The following is a 15,134-nucleotide window of genomic DNA, read 5'->3' as shown; positions in this document are numbered from 1 at the left end:
AAATTAAAAGAGAATCTTAGCTTCACGTTCATATCATCTCTTACATAGCTAATCGTACTGTACAAATCAGTATCAATCTACACGTTGTATTTGCAGTGTTGGGTGTTTGTACAAGACACAAGAAAAGCACTTGGCATCAAAAGTGAACAAAGCTGAACAGCAAAAATGTGGACAAAAAGCAAATCAGGCTTTGAAATGAGCAATACACAATATCTGGAAGAAATGCAACAAGTGCTGGAATGCCATCATCTCTAGAGACTGGTGGTTTCATGCTGGAATATGAACAGTGTGAGTGGGAGTTTTTTAGGAAGAAAAGTCAACACTTAAAGCATATGAAAGAGCTCTGATACATATTTCATACTATCATTCTGTGCCTGAAGTCCTGCTTTACAGTAATTTCAAAACGTCTGCAATAAAAATTCTGTTTTAATAATTTTGTAAGATACACCTATCTCTGTAAACTATAATGATACTAAAACATTTTCCATACACTATCAGTCACAAAGATAGGACATGTCAGTAGAAAAAATGAACTACTTCTAATTCAAATACTGTCACATATATTTAAATAACACTAATAATACAGCATATTCAGGTTTGATGTAACTTCAGTTAAAATGTGTTAGAACAGTAAATATTCAGTCTACTATTTTTCCACTCACTAACTAGATGCTATCTAAAAAAGATGAAAAAACTATTAATATTTCAGTTGTTCAAAAGGAACCTTTTACTTCATTCAAGAGCAAATCTTAATCCGTTTCCATATGAGTTTTATGTAAGATCATGAATTGTCAATTATTTTAGAAGATGACAGGACAATTAATCTCCTAAATCTTTACTTGTAACTCCTTGAAAAGACAGTCTAGTAGGTATTATATTTGGATGCTCCTATTTTTATATCATCTATACAAGAATTCAGCCTCATGCAGGACTACTTTCAAGGTCAAAAAGCTCAATTATTTTCAAAGTTTCCCTTGCATACAAAATATTCTTCCCACTTATTCCAATAAAATTTCTCAAGCTTTATACCTTGAATGCTTCAATATTTGCCCTTTCTAATATGCTTCTCTTTAACACTGTTATGGTCACACCAAGCATATTAGCATTTAGGCACTGTATGGTACATGCCTGCCTGACAAAGAATATGTGCAAATACTTAAAACCTCAGAAATTGCATAAATAAACAAAATAAAGATTAGTTGCAGCTAAGGATTGACAAATAACCTTGAAAGGTTGCAAAGTCTTTCTGAGTTTTTAATTTATTTCTCTAAACTAAACTTGTATATATTATCTGAAATACACTGGAATACATCCTGCATGTTAATAAATGTTCTGTTCTCTGTAGAACCTGAGATTATGAAAGAACATTTACTAAAAACTTGGAAAAATTATTTTTAAAAGCACCTTATTTTATTAAAGACTAGTTTAGACCATATTTAACTTCACGTTAGGGACATACTTCAACACTGAAATGGGAGAAAATTCATTAAAGAGCTTATGTAACCAATTTAAATGTTTAGGACCTAACTTTAGGACTAGACAGGGTTAAGCGTTCATATACAAAATATGTGATGCAATCTGAGACATCTCCTGACATGCTCTGTATAATGTGCATCAGCCTAAAATGGAAATAAAGATACTTAATGGGGATTTATTTAGGGGAAGCAAAGAAAATGTGAAAATGCACCAGGATTTATGATTAGAGATAAAATGGCAGGTCATAGACACACACAAACTGAATGTACAGGAAAGAAATCCTTCCAATGATGACTTATGTCAGCTTTGTGTTCATAGATTGTGAGATGTTATATCATTTTCCACATCTGTAGTAAAAACTTTTCCAGTAGAATCATAACTCACCAGATGATTATTAAACCTTTTTTAAATCTTACTCATCAAAACATCTACTTTTTTCTTTGAAACTTTACAACTTAAAAGTTTAGAAAAAAGTTTTCCTTTTTCTTTTTCTTTTCTAGAAAAAAAGTTTTTTAGAAAAGCACAAGACTTTCTGTTTAATTAAAAGACAGAGGAAAACACAGAGGATACCAAAATATGAATGACTGAATTTTTATCTAGCTAAAAGCACTCAAAATATTCTTCAACATGGCTATCATTGCTCTCATGTTAATGACATCTTGACAAGTCAGAAGGAAAATGAAAAACATTGATTTCTGAAGGACTTGTTTGAATCTGCAGCCAAGTTGCACTAGAATATATTAGCTTCTAATATTTTAATAAAGCTAAATATTTTCTGATTTTTCCTCAGTAGTTTATGATTCATCTAAGAGAACAACAGCACACCCAATTAACAAAGAGTTACTTCTAACTATGTTACCTTAATCTCTTTATTTGGTGAAATAATGCTTGGATAATGCAGTTTATCCTTTCATGAAATACAAAGCCTGCTTAAAGCCAAAGTTCCCCTAATTAGATCACCTTCAACATGCTTAGGATACAGGTCTTTAACAGAAAATTAAGCATCCTAAAATGAATCTATTGCAGCATCATTGTAGACAATTTCTTTTGTTTAGTCTCACTAACAATCATTAATATCTTCAAGTTTCAGACTCAAAGTATAATGAGACAAACATTTCAATTACAGCTGTTATAAACAAAACTAAGTCACAACAGGAATAAATATTACATTAAAAATATTTAAAGCTCAGACATTCTAGATTTGAAGAAAAAAAACAAAATGTGATAGCTATATAAGAAATCTACATTAGAAGACTCTACACACATTAGATGTCCTTTGAAATGAAATGTGACAAAAAAAAAATAAAAAAAAAATGCCATGCTGATAGGTTATGGGTTTGTTATAGGTGATTTTTCCAGATATCACTTGTTATAATCTAAACATTTTTTGGGTCAGCCAAAGCCTCAGAAACATACATAAATGTTTTTTTCTCTCTCAGATATAATGATGATTGCAAAAGAGAGACTTAGAGATGACTTTTTCATTTCATAGCCAGCAAATATATTACAAAGAAGCTTTCTGATCAGGAACTATTTCTATTTAGGAAATCATCTGTTTAAAATGGAGACAGTGCTGCAGAAGTTATATGCAAATTCACCTCCACGTCCACACACACACATACACGTCTCCTGATCATGTGAATTCATTCTTTATTCAGAACTGGCTTTTCATATTACATGAATAAGAAGATGGCCACAAAATTAAGATGTTAATCTCTACGGCAAAGGCAGGTACCTTCAAAACATTAAACCATGCAGTTCACTGTAAGCCACTTCCCTTCTTCCAAAATCAGCAAAATACTATCTCAAATTCACCATTTTCATTCCCAATTCCCTGCTATGGTGTTGGTCTCATGGAGACACGGTTATGTTGAATTCATTTTCTATTAGGCTTTCTACTACAATGTTTTGACCATGTATGATTATACAGCACTCTGAGAGCAGAGAAAATTACTGGTAATTTAGGAAGAAATTCTACAATGAAGGCTGCAAGAACATACTGTTCAATTTAAAAGGAATTCACAGAACATGCTTGTTTGTGCTGGCTCTAAGCGCTGTTTAAACCTACCGTAGCAAAATTTATCATTCAAATAAATATCGTTTTATATCTTTGTCATTCTCTCACTCTCCTGAGAATTTAAGTCATCTTGCAGAAATCTTTCTATAACCACTGAATACATAACCCCACTATTCATCCAATTATACATACAGCAGCAGGAAGGGAAATCAAATAATATGTTAGTACTGTGATGAAACACTGTGTTAAAAAAATAAATTGTAAATAAATTTATTAAACTCAGACGCTGTTTTGGTGTTAGTTCACTGAGTTTCTCCAAAACAGGAAAAAACAGTGATCCTCTGTGGGAATATTTTATTATATTAATTTTTGATAGAAAATGTTAATTCACAGAGAAAACAGAACTAAACCAATGCTCCTGTTAACCTGTGATTATCTGTTATATGTACTTGAACTGCAGATAGATCTTTATGCTAGCTTCTGTTTTAATTAATTCCTTTTCTACTCCTTCAGTATTATTCATATCTAAAATTTATTTATTTTTATTTACTTTCAGCTACTCTGCTATAACTTTCCCAATTATAGACCAAATTCTCACTTCTTCAGACCTGCCTTTAAACCCACTTTTATCCTTTTATCTATGGATTTTTTTTTTTGTTTGTAACCAGAGATGCTTTTTATAGAACAGATAAAGCCCAATGACACAATTTTTCTACTGTCTATTCTTTGTCAACCTTGTTGATTATGATACACAGAGGATGTTAAGGGTCAGGTCACAGCTAAATTAAGACATAAAGGGGCCTATTTCATCCACCTGCACTTCCGTGCTTCTAAACATTTTTAAAAAAGTAGCTAGAAGACCAGAGATATATGGCTAGCCCAGATATATCCTGATACTTCATTGGCTTTTCTCTATTCTCCAAAAAGTGTAACAGTTAAGAAAAAACAACACCCACAACCTTAACTGCAGAACACAACAGAAAGTGTGGATTTAAATGTGAATTTAATTTGATTTAAGATGAAACTGAATAAAATAACAGGTTGCAGACAGAATGACCCACCTGGTAACATAACATGATTTACCTCTGACCATGCAAGAATAAGGTAGGAAAAAGGAAGTTTTGATACTTGGTGTAAAAGCTCATTCACTAATTCCAACTCTTCAACTTCCCAGTCTTTCTGGCCTTGAAGGTTGCAGGAAGGTGCATGTCATTGCATATCTCTGGAAACATCTCCAAAGACCGCACTAGAAACTAAGAAGGCTCCCTCCAAACCATGTACACAGGCTTCCTTTCTGTGGAAACCATAGCTTGTTGGTAGATGGAAAGCACTCGCGTCTTCCCAAAATATGGCCACAATAGTCATCCCTTAAGTTTTAACCTCCACTTTTCAGTACATTAACATATTTTACAAGCTTGCATATTACCTAACACTTTAGTTAAGCAAATAAAAGTACCTAATTTCTTCTGGAACGCACAGAGTAGCTTTGCTATTCTACATATTTACAGTTCAGACATCATTCTGTTTTCAGCAACATTTATCTTATTTCTGTTACTGATCTGCTATAGGAACAAACCCTTCTGCAATTTCAGATCTCTGTTCCCAGCATAATATGTGATACATAAACTAGAACTACTGTTCTGTATTTTAATAATCTTTGAAGCAAAAATAATTGGCAAGAAAAATAAAAATCTGAAAATGAACAGAAGCCTTCATTTGCAGTCCACATGTTGTTCTGAGAACAGGAATCATCAGGATATTCTTACCTCCACTCCGTAGGAAAGGGAGAATCAGTGCCACCAGATGAGCATGAGAGAGAGGGAGCAGTACATAAACTCCATGAGGTGAAGGTAATTAATGGGTCAATTAAAAAGCAAACAGGGCCACACAGAAAACAAACATACTTTACCGAAATATTAGCCTCAGGGTTGGTTTTCTTTTTTTTTTTTTTTTCTTTTTTTTCTTTGCGAGATCTAGATTAAAGCATTTATACTGTAAAGGATATTATATTAACATTAACATATGTACATAAAAGCCTTGGTGAATCTAAAACTCATAACATTACTTAAATACTCTTAAGCAAAATTTAAAACAGTATTTACCGTCTGAGTGAGCAGTACTTTCAAAGCAGACTCACAGCTTTCTGTATGCACTCCAGATAACAGTTCACTCATGTTCCTTTATGCTAGAAGACACAGGGAAGATAAATAAATAGGACTGCCTCCAAATGACTGTTCTCTTCCTTAGTCTTTTTTTTTTTTTTTTTTTTCAGATACACTCTTTGTATATTCTTGGGTATATTCAAGTGTGCTTTGACATTACTAGGTGGTATCAACATTCAATCAATTTTCTGTAGCACAACTACACAAGCATTAGGAAATATTAGAAAGCTTATCATTTTGTAGACCTGTGTTTCATTTTATACCCTGATACTTTGAGGTTAAAGATGCCAATTACAACAGCTTCTAACTGCCTTCACAGGGGGATAGTATTTCGTTGCCTAGTAGCAATGGCAGTAAGTATTTGATGCTGCATTTAGGATGTCAGTATACTTCTGTCATGCTAAAACTATAATAATGGATCTGTAGTGATTTCTGTGATCTGCACAGCTAACGACTTTTGGTTGATATTAGGGACCTCACTTATACAGGTACGACAGCAAATTTTCTCCTCTGCTTATTTCCATTGACTTGTTTTTAGACTATGGTTTCAGATGAACTCCAGAAGAGGGACAGAATTTGTGATGATAAACTTCCACAACTCCCTATTTGTGCAGTAGGATTCTCAAATACAGTTATTACAGTGAAATCTTTTTTCCTCCCTAGCTTCAACGTCTCAGGAATGAAGTTACCAGGACAAAAACCACCTGGTGCAGCAAACATAGTTTCCTTAAGAAATGTACGCTACAAGTCATTTACAAACACATGTTTACCACATCCCTTCCCATTATTTCCTACCTCTACCCCAATTCTTTGCTGCCACCATTTTTGTGAAGAGCACAAAGCTGTTGCTCAACTCCTAGCCCAATGGGTCAATGCCCAATTGCTAGACCCACTGAAACAAGTGCTAATTCAGCTTCAGTTTGGCTATGCAGAATAAGAGTCTTACAAATGTTAGTGCAAATGTCTGTTACCTCTCGAGGTCAAAGGGAGGAAGAGAAAAGCAGAGAATAGCCTCACTTTTTCATGTTATTTTATATTTCATCTTCTTCAAAGGCATCTAGGCACTAACAAGCAATTTATTCTACTAGTGAATTGTCTGATCCTTATCTTTTGACAAGTAATAAGTAGGATGGGCTAAGAGATTTATTTAAAGTAGATACCATAACTGGATTTAAAACAGCCACTGCTCTAGTTATAATTTTTAAAGCTCATTATTAAATAACATGTTACCACTGTTTAATCAGAAAGTAATCATTTGGAAAAAAAAATCAAGAATTTCAGTTTTATGTATTTACACTAGACGGCTAATATGTTTTCAAAACCAAAAATACACCTGCAGTACTTTTTACTAAACATGCTATTGTGCATTTTCAGAGAAACAGTCTTCAAAGGAATTTATTTCTAGATGTTAATCACTGTGAAACTACAGTTAAAAAATCTGATTTAAACCAGACCTTATTTGGTGCTTTTATGCCAGTATTTTTTAACAAGACAAAATCTGTGGTAACCTGTATTCATTCCTGTCATTTGTTCAATATGCTAGCACATTTTCATTCAGTGAAGAGACCTTTAAGATTTTACTGTAGTATTTAATTCTAGTTTTCCTGTAAGGGTGGACCTTTAAAGAAGAAAACATGAGTACAGTTCACAGAAAGGAGTTTTCAGCTGCATTACAGACAGCTGAGAGAATGCCTTATGGAGCAAGATTAACTGTATTAAGAAAAAGTTGCTCAGTGTAAACACAACTGCACAGCAACTCAGTAAGTTTTCTACTCATTTTTTAACCAGAACGTAGTCAGGATTGCAGAACAGGCCTCTTGTTTGACCAAAATGGCTGCTTTTACAAGAATACAAAGGTCAGTTGAGCTAAATCAGAGGATGAGTGCGAGAGAGTTTTAAAACCATGACCTGATAACATTAAGTTCTTGAAAGTTTAACATTTAGATGTGTTTAACACCTCTTTCATTGCTGTCCATTGCTTTCCACAGACTCAGAGGCATGAAGCATCAACAACACATACCAGTACCTCGTGCCAACATGAGAGGCCTCCCTGTTGCCATCAGGGGTTGTAAAACATGATGGCTGTACTGCCTCACTTTCACCTCTGCAAGTAACTACATTCATGTTTCAGGAAGAAACAAGACCTCCACAAATTAGTCTTAACGGTAATAAAAATAAAATCTATTCTAGCAGACAAGAACCACTCTTTGGTGACAGCAGGCTTACCTGTAAGCACTAGGCCAGGGTTTCAGCTAGATCACGTCAGAGGCATCAACACTGAAGCTGATACTGGGCAGGAACCTATCTGTATTAGAGAGGAGCCCTGCTTCCACTCCAGTACTACTTCAACAGCATGAAAAGAACTGAAAACAGAAGTTTATTTAGTAACCTAGGACTTCAGAAGCCATCCAAAGTTAACAGAAGGGCAGAAAAATCACCTCACCTGCAGATAAAACACTAATGCAGACAATGGTCTTAATATTTCGAAGGGTAACAATTTCTCATGGTTCATCATCTTTCTGTAATTGTTAATTCTTTGAACTAAACTATGATTTGAACCAGGCCAGGTGACAGACAGTCCTAATTTAAACAAACTCAGGACATCGGAAGGAGAAGTTGAAAAAGCTAGCAGCATCTGCCTGTGCCTCTGGGTAATGGGGCCTGTGACAGGACCTGGAGGCCCACCACTGACAGGAGGCCACCCACACTTCACACTGCAACCCCCCTCCACACATACCCACAAAGAGGCTTTACAACTCCACAAAGTCTGGCTCAATGGCAGCATATACTAGAGCATCCAGAGAGAAAACTCAGGAAGTGCAGCTATTTACAGCTTTACTCTGTGCCCCCGCAGCTCAGTCTGTCGATACACTGGTAACTCAGGGATTTCCTCAGTTAGCAGAAAATATTTCCAAATGCCCAGGGAAAGCTCGTCTTACATGTGCTCTGTTCACCCCCCCCCCCCCCCCCCCCCCCACACACACACATACATTTTGCACTTGCCCCGCTCCAGGCTGTGTGTAGGCCCCAGCTTGCCCTCAGTATTTCCCTCAGGAAAGAGCCACCTTCCTTCATACCAGCTGCTGACTAAGGGAGCATAAAAGACACACAAACACAGCAATCATTGTCTACACTTCCTTTCCAGTGTCTTGTTGGTTTATGTGGCCCTTTAGTCAGGGACCATGCCTAAGGCATGTTTATGTAAATACTCGATCTAGCACTAGATCATGAATCTAGGAAAAGTGACGTGCAGAAAGGTAAGGTGAGGGAGCATAAGAGGCCACACAGGTCTCAGATCTGAGCAGGAGTCTGGTACTGGGATTTTTAATTCCCCCCAAAAAGCAGAGAAGCAACTGCTAGTCATTATATACACACATGGTTTTAAATATTGAGTAACCTTGTGGATTTTGGAGAAGGGAAAATTGAGTGTACAACTCTGGGTGGAACACCAACTGCAGGAGGGGTTTAACTGTTCCTCATCAGGTAGCATTTGTGCTCCTTACAGCTCAGAGAAAGGAATTGGTAAGTACGGCTGAATTTCTAGAAGTAAAATGTGGTTAAACAAAGTCCAGACCCTCCCTCACCCTACAATCATCTTTTGGCCGTGTCCACCCTCACTGCCCCACATCACTTGTCTGCAGCGTCCCATAGCTGCACGGTTGTTAAATTGTTTTGTGTCTTGCTCCATTATTGTCTATTTCTATGAATTTTTCTCCCCTGTCAGAAAGTATTCTCCTTTCCTGTACATCTATAGTATTGCCTTTTAGAGAGTTTTCCCAGTTTCACCTTATTCTAAAAACCTAAAGAACATCACATATTTTAATCCAAACAATTAGCACACCACCTGAATATCTGCAGTATGATACAGCTCCATACTACAAACTTCAGGAGAATTGAAAATTTATTTCAATGTTAATAGAACACAACCCACCTACGGTTTATCCTCAGGTTACCAAGGATAGCATGATATATTCTCAGGCATGACCATGCAAACTGTCCTTTAAAAGCCTCTTATTTTAACAAAAAGTAAGGAAATAACTCTGCATAGACATCTATAGGTCTCTGACTGCCCTCTACAATTTACTCCAGTCAAGAGAAGATAAGCAGATGACTATAAAACTGTCTTGGTAGCAAAATACCTACAATTTTCCTGATCAATATTTGCCCTGTAGTCTGGACAGACTCTAAAAATCTGACAGTTCAATGGACTTTAAGGTGATGAGTAACCACTTGCAAGAAAACAAGCAGTCAATATTAAAATTTCATTTTAAAAGACGATGCCCTAACGATTTTATGAGGCAGCCAGCAAAACATAGAATTTCTTGACTAATCTAAAAAAACTCCTAACAACATCCGTGGATAGTCAATCTTGCTGACTGAGCAGTTGGGCCAGCAATGATTCATTAAGGTCTTGTGGAACCTCTGAAATAAAGCAGTTTCTCTCACCCAGCTTGGCTTCATTTGTAACCTCAGATGGAGAGCTTGAGGTATTACATAGCTTTTAATGCAGGGCTCCTTTGTTTCAGTGTGCTCCAACCACTGCCACCCAAGAGTATGTATCCCATTCAGTGTGTCAATGGCAATAATTTTCTCTTTTGGATGTGTTACTGCAACAGAAGATTTTGTCCATTTTAACTGGAGAGCTGTTTTGATTTTCATAAATTCGAGGTAGCATTATGCTTAACACATGAATATGTGACAAAATAAATTGAATAGAAGTGAAAACTGTCATCATAATAAACCAGAATTCAACGTGAGAGTTTATACACTATTGTTTCTTTATAGCTTCGTTCTATCCTGGGTTCTTACAAAGATTCTTAGCTGTACTTACACATGTAGGAACATATTTTCATTTGTCATATCTAAACCATCAGTTTAGGTTTGTTTGTTTGTTTTGTTTGTTTTATATGGAGAATGTAGAATAGAACTGGAACATTTTCTAGAAAGTTTTTAGGACCTGACACTAGAAACATGGAAAAAGAACCTTATGACTTTGCTGATTAATCATAAAATACTTTAGGAATTATGTCTCTGCAAGATGCTAAACCAGTGGTAGAGTTAAAGGCTGACTGAAGCTTATGAAACTGTGCTCACACTGAAAACACAATGCTCAAAACTTTTGAGTACTTTCATGAATACAGAAGAGCCAAAATTGGTTGGTAAGGAAACAGACTACCAATTACTTGAAGCTACATTAGAGAATCCACTGTGCAAAACACCACCTACGCATCAATGGAGGATTACAAAATTGTAGGAGCATTTGCCAAATACGGAATAGTTCTCTAGCAAGTGACTTCTTGTAGTGGACACACTTTCAAGAGCACTTGGAAACACCGGAATGAAGGATACATGGAGCTTGAAAAGAGTATAACAAAAATAATACACTATTCACTCCTAAAATGTGAAAAGATGACATAGGAAGGAAAACATTTCAGAGGGCAAGAAGAGATGATCTTGATAAATTGAAGAAACACACAAACCTGTAAGGTGCAATATTACATAGAAAAGTGTGAAGTACTGGATTTAGGTAAAATAATCAGCTATATGGAGTATCAGGAACAAATGTCTGAGCGGCATTGAATAAAATCTGGGATTACAGCAATCAAGAAACTAAATCAGAATCAGCATTATCCCATAATTACTAGATCAGTAACATTTTATGCAACTCATTTGAAGCAATCCTCCTACTTTATCCAGCATTCTTGACATCCAGTGAAAAAGAGTAGTTAATCAACTGGAAAGAATCTAAAGGAGACAATAAGAATGACTGGAGGTCTAGAAAATAATAATTTATTAATCTTGGGAAAGATTGAAATAGTACATCTGTTAATCCAGAGAAACAAATGACTGAAATCAGACCTTAAGAAAACCTTGAAATATGTAGGAAACAGCTGCAAAAAAAGATGGTAAAAACCTGAGTTTTGGGTTCACACAGTTTTAAATATTAATGTTCATAAATTACAATAAGGGAGAATAAATCTATACCTTAGAAGGGAAAAAATCATAAAAATCTGGATAGCTGAATATGGGTATTGTTCTTATATAACTGTGTTGAGTCTTCAATAGTGAAGCTTTTTTTTTTTTTTTTTAACATGCAATTTCTTAAAAGCAACATGTATTTTTGTGAAATAAAAATCTGCCATAGCTACTAATACTACTCTTGAGCAAAGGAAGGAACCTAATGATATCTCCAAGTGTTGCCAGATTTTATTTTTACTATCCCATGGTTCTAAAAGAGGGGAAAAAAATGTTTGGATGATGGAGTGACCAATAAGGATGTCCTGGTATACTAAAAAACAAACAAACAAAAATCACTTAGGAGAATGACGGAGACAACATAAGTCTGTTGACAATTCCACTTCATCTAATGCATTTAAGACTAATTTATCTGCTTTACAGCCTTTTCAAGTGAGACAAAAAAAAAAAATCAAGTGTCTTTTTTGCATGTTAATGAGAAAGCTTTTTACGCTGATGCCTTGTAAAAATTGTTATGTTTCATTATTTAATAAAACTAATGTTTTTCACTTCTGGGATTCTTAAACAGGAGGATTACATGGGCTTTTTTATGATTTATGATCATGACATCTAAACATATTGGAGGATGTTAATCTCAAAATCTTGAAAATTGGCTGAAATCCTAGATCACAGGAAAAAAAAAAAGAGGGTTTAGCACTGTAGAAGTTGACATGAAAAATATCAGCATTATTTGTGTACTTTGTAACACACAAAGACACGATATTCCTTCAAGAGTAACAGCTTCAAATGTCTGGTCTTTTAACATTTAAGAAAATGCTTCCTTGGTAAATGTATATAGAATAAAAAGAACAATTTCATTTTTGATATGTTCTCAAATACATACAGGTCATACTGTCTTGAACTCTTAATACAAAACACTGTTCTATACTAAATGTGCCTTCTGATATAGCATTTTCAGAAGTAAAAAGAAGGTATATTATTATTTTAGCCCTTATTTCACTTCCAGAAAGTACATGTAAATATTAAAACATAATATTGTGTTGTTTGATGTCAATAAAGTCTGATAAGATTATGCCTTATAAGATTATGATTTTTTTTTAAGATTTTTAAGTCTTATAAGATTATGCCTGTTCAGAAAACTGCAAACAACTCAGATTCAGGTTTGGAAACTCTTTTCTCCATGTTAAATTCTTGCAACACATTCCTAAATCCTTAAGTATCTGCATGTTGTGGATGAATTGTGGCAATTTATGAATAAAATTCATGCAGCTAGACATGTATGTGTAGGTGTGTTGAACTTAAATTAGACAACATTATATTGCCTGGAATTGTATTGCTTTGTCATGTTATTTGTAGTGTCATCTTCAAAGCAAACAAAGAAGGAAAACAAAAGAAACAAAACTTTTCTACCTGTGAGCTGTGAAAAACACAGAAAGAAAAGGCTTTATGTTGTTCAAGTCATTGCATTTGCAGATGTAGCAGTTGGACAGAATTTGCTAAATCATCGGAAACAAAGCGTGGTTAAAAAAAATACAAAACAAACAAACAACAACAAAAACAGAGCCACACTACCATCAAATGTAATTCCATTATTCTTTAAAACCAAGGTTTACTGAAGCATCCTTAACACTCATACAATTTTCAAATACATTCTTATGAACAGATAAGACAGAAAACCAGTTACTCAGTGTAGACTCAGGCCCTTTTATTTGATAATAAAAATACACTTTAAGGTACTTTAAGGGCTTTTGTTGGTATTTTTTGTTTGTTTGTTTGTTTGTTTTTTAACTGATCTATACATTAAATAATAGTTCAGATGTTTCTGAATTCTGGGAGGAGAAATGGGTAGAGCTAGTACTGTAACTATAAGCATCCTAACAGGCTAAATGGTGCCTCTTCTAATTTTTTTTGTTTGTTTGTTTGTTTTCCCCCTTCACAAAAGCTTCTGAATTGTTTTTCATTTTTCTTCCTATATGAACAGGATTCTTAGTTCATTCTTTTCATGTTCTTTCTCAGTTTTTGGATACTGCTGCTTTCTTACATTTAAGCAGGTGAATTACTTGCAAAAAAGTTTTCTCGCTCTAGCTTTGCATGCACAGATTTTAATTTCTAATATTTCTGTACAGTTATGGCCTTAGCAAAGTGTGACAGCTCAGTAAGAGGACACTGGTTGCATTTTAATTCAACAGCTTCTCTTTTGCATTGGAATCTGTTTTGCTGAAGTTTTGACAGAATCACAGAACGTATTGGAAGGGATGTCTAGAGAAGTCTAGTGTAACCTTCGTGCTGAAACCAACTAGTAATGCTTAAATCAGGGCCACCTTCAATGCCTTCCAAGAATGGGGTTTCTACAACTTCATTTTTATTTTTAGTCCTTTGCCATGGTCTCAGTAACCACAAGAGCTTGTGCAGTAGCCTGTTTCCATATAAAAGCAAGTATGCTGTCTTTAGCAACAAGAGGTATTTTTTACTCTCAGAATTATTTCCACACAATTTTTCCACCTGAATAAGATGACAGTTACAAAATTAGCTATTTTCTTTAGCTCTAATTTTATTCAACTTCAACACACCTTGTCTCAGGTGGTGAAATCATAAGTTTGGGATGTATTTCATGCAATCTGCTAGTCCTCCTTCTTGGCTCAGAAACCTGGCTTTCAGGGCTTTAAAGACTAATTGAAAGTTTGCCAAAAAAATGGGAAAAAAATATAAAAAAGCAAGCTGTGCTGCTAGTACTGTCCCATAATATGTTCTGTTTCACTGCTGTGTCCGATTTCTAATTTCTGATATAATACATGCACTGCCTAATTCAAAACAAAGCTTATGGACAAGAAAAGACACAAGCAGAATGTTATTGCCTTTAGCTGTCATCTCAAGCTTGTACACCAAGTCTTTTCCTCTTTATAATCACAGACATAAAAAGACAAAGTAAAAATAGGCTAGACAATGTCAATGTCCCTGAAGTCAGACATAAGCAGGTGATCTTGCACAAATCATCTGGTTTCCCTGCTTTTCCACTTTGTAAGGTGACCAAAGATATTAACCTTCAGAATTTTACTGGAACTTAGCAGCAAAAGCTATTTGGAGAGCTAAGCTATTTTATACCCTATAATGCTTCTGAACATCATTAAATGGCTTAATTTTTTTAACTAGTTAATAAATCTAATTATCTTTGCTGAACTTAAAGACTTGAAAGTGAAACAGTATATGAATCAAGTCAACAAATACACTTATCCTCTCTGTCCTTTACAGATTTCACCCTCTTCGTAGCAAGTCAAATCCATGATTAAGGACAGATTTACTCCTCACATTTCACTCTAAATGAGATTTGAACTACAGCTTCTTGTCGGGATGATAAAGTTACCGTAAATGGTTCATCTTGCTGTACTGTTTTTCTTTCTGCTATTTCTATTAACATTATGTTAACATAATGCTGTAAAATCAAACCTGAAGAATTAAAAAAATAATCCAAACACTTCTCCAATAGAAAGATAATATTTTATTCC

The 15,134-nt window shown here is 34.9% G+C and overlaps 1 long non-coding RNA gene across 1 annotated transcript; it reads right to left on the bottom strand.

Annotated features, from left to right (window-relative positions):
* Positions 1-5,588: 5,588 nt before the first annotated feature.
* Positions 5,589-8,880, bottom strand: LOC140003495 (uncharacterized). The gene is made up of 3 exons (XR_011812283.1): positions 8,646-8,880; positions 7,882-8,018; positions 5,589-5,678 (listed from the first exon to the last, which is right to left on the bottom strand). It is a non-coding gene; the product is annotated as an uncharacterized lncRNA (long non-coding RNA).
* Between the last annotated feature and the right edge of the window lie 6,254 nt (positions 8,881-15,134).

Source organism: Anas platyrhynchos, chromosome 12 (genome assembly GCF_047663525.1).
Source record: "Anas platyrhynchos isolate ZD024472 breed Pekin duck chromosome 12, IASCAAS_PekinDuck_T2T, whole genome shotgun sequence".
NCBI classification, from domain to species: Eukaryota; Metazoa; Chordata; class Aves; order Anseriformes; family Anatidae; genus Anas; species Anas platyrhynchos.
This window is presented reverse-complemented; position numbering and strand designations above follow the sequence as displayed.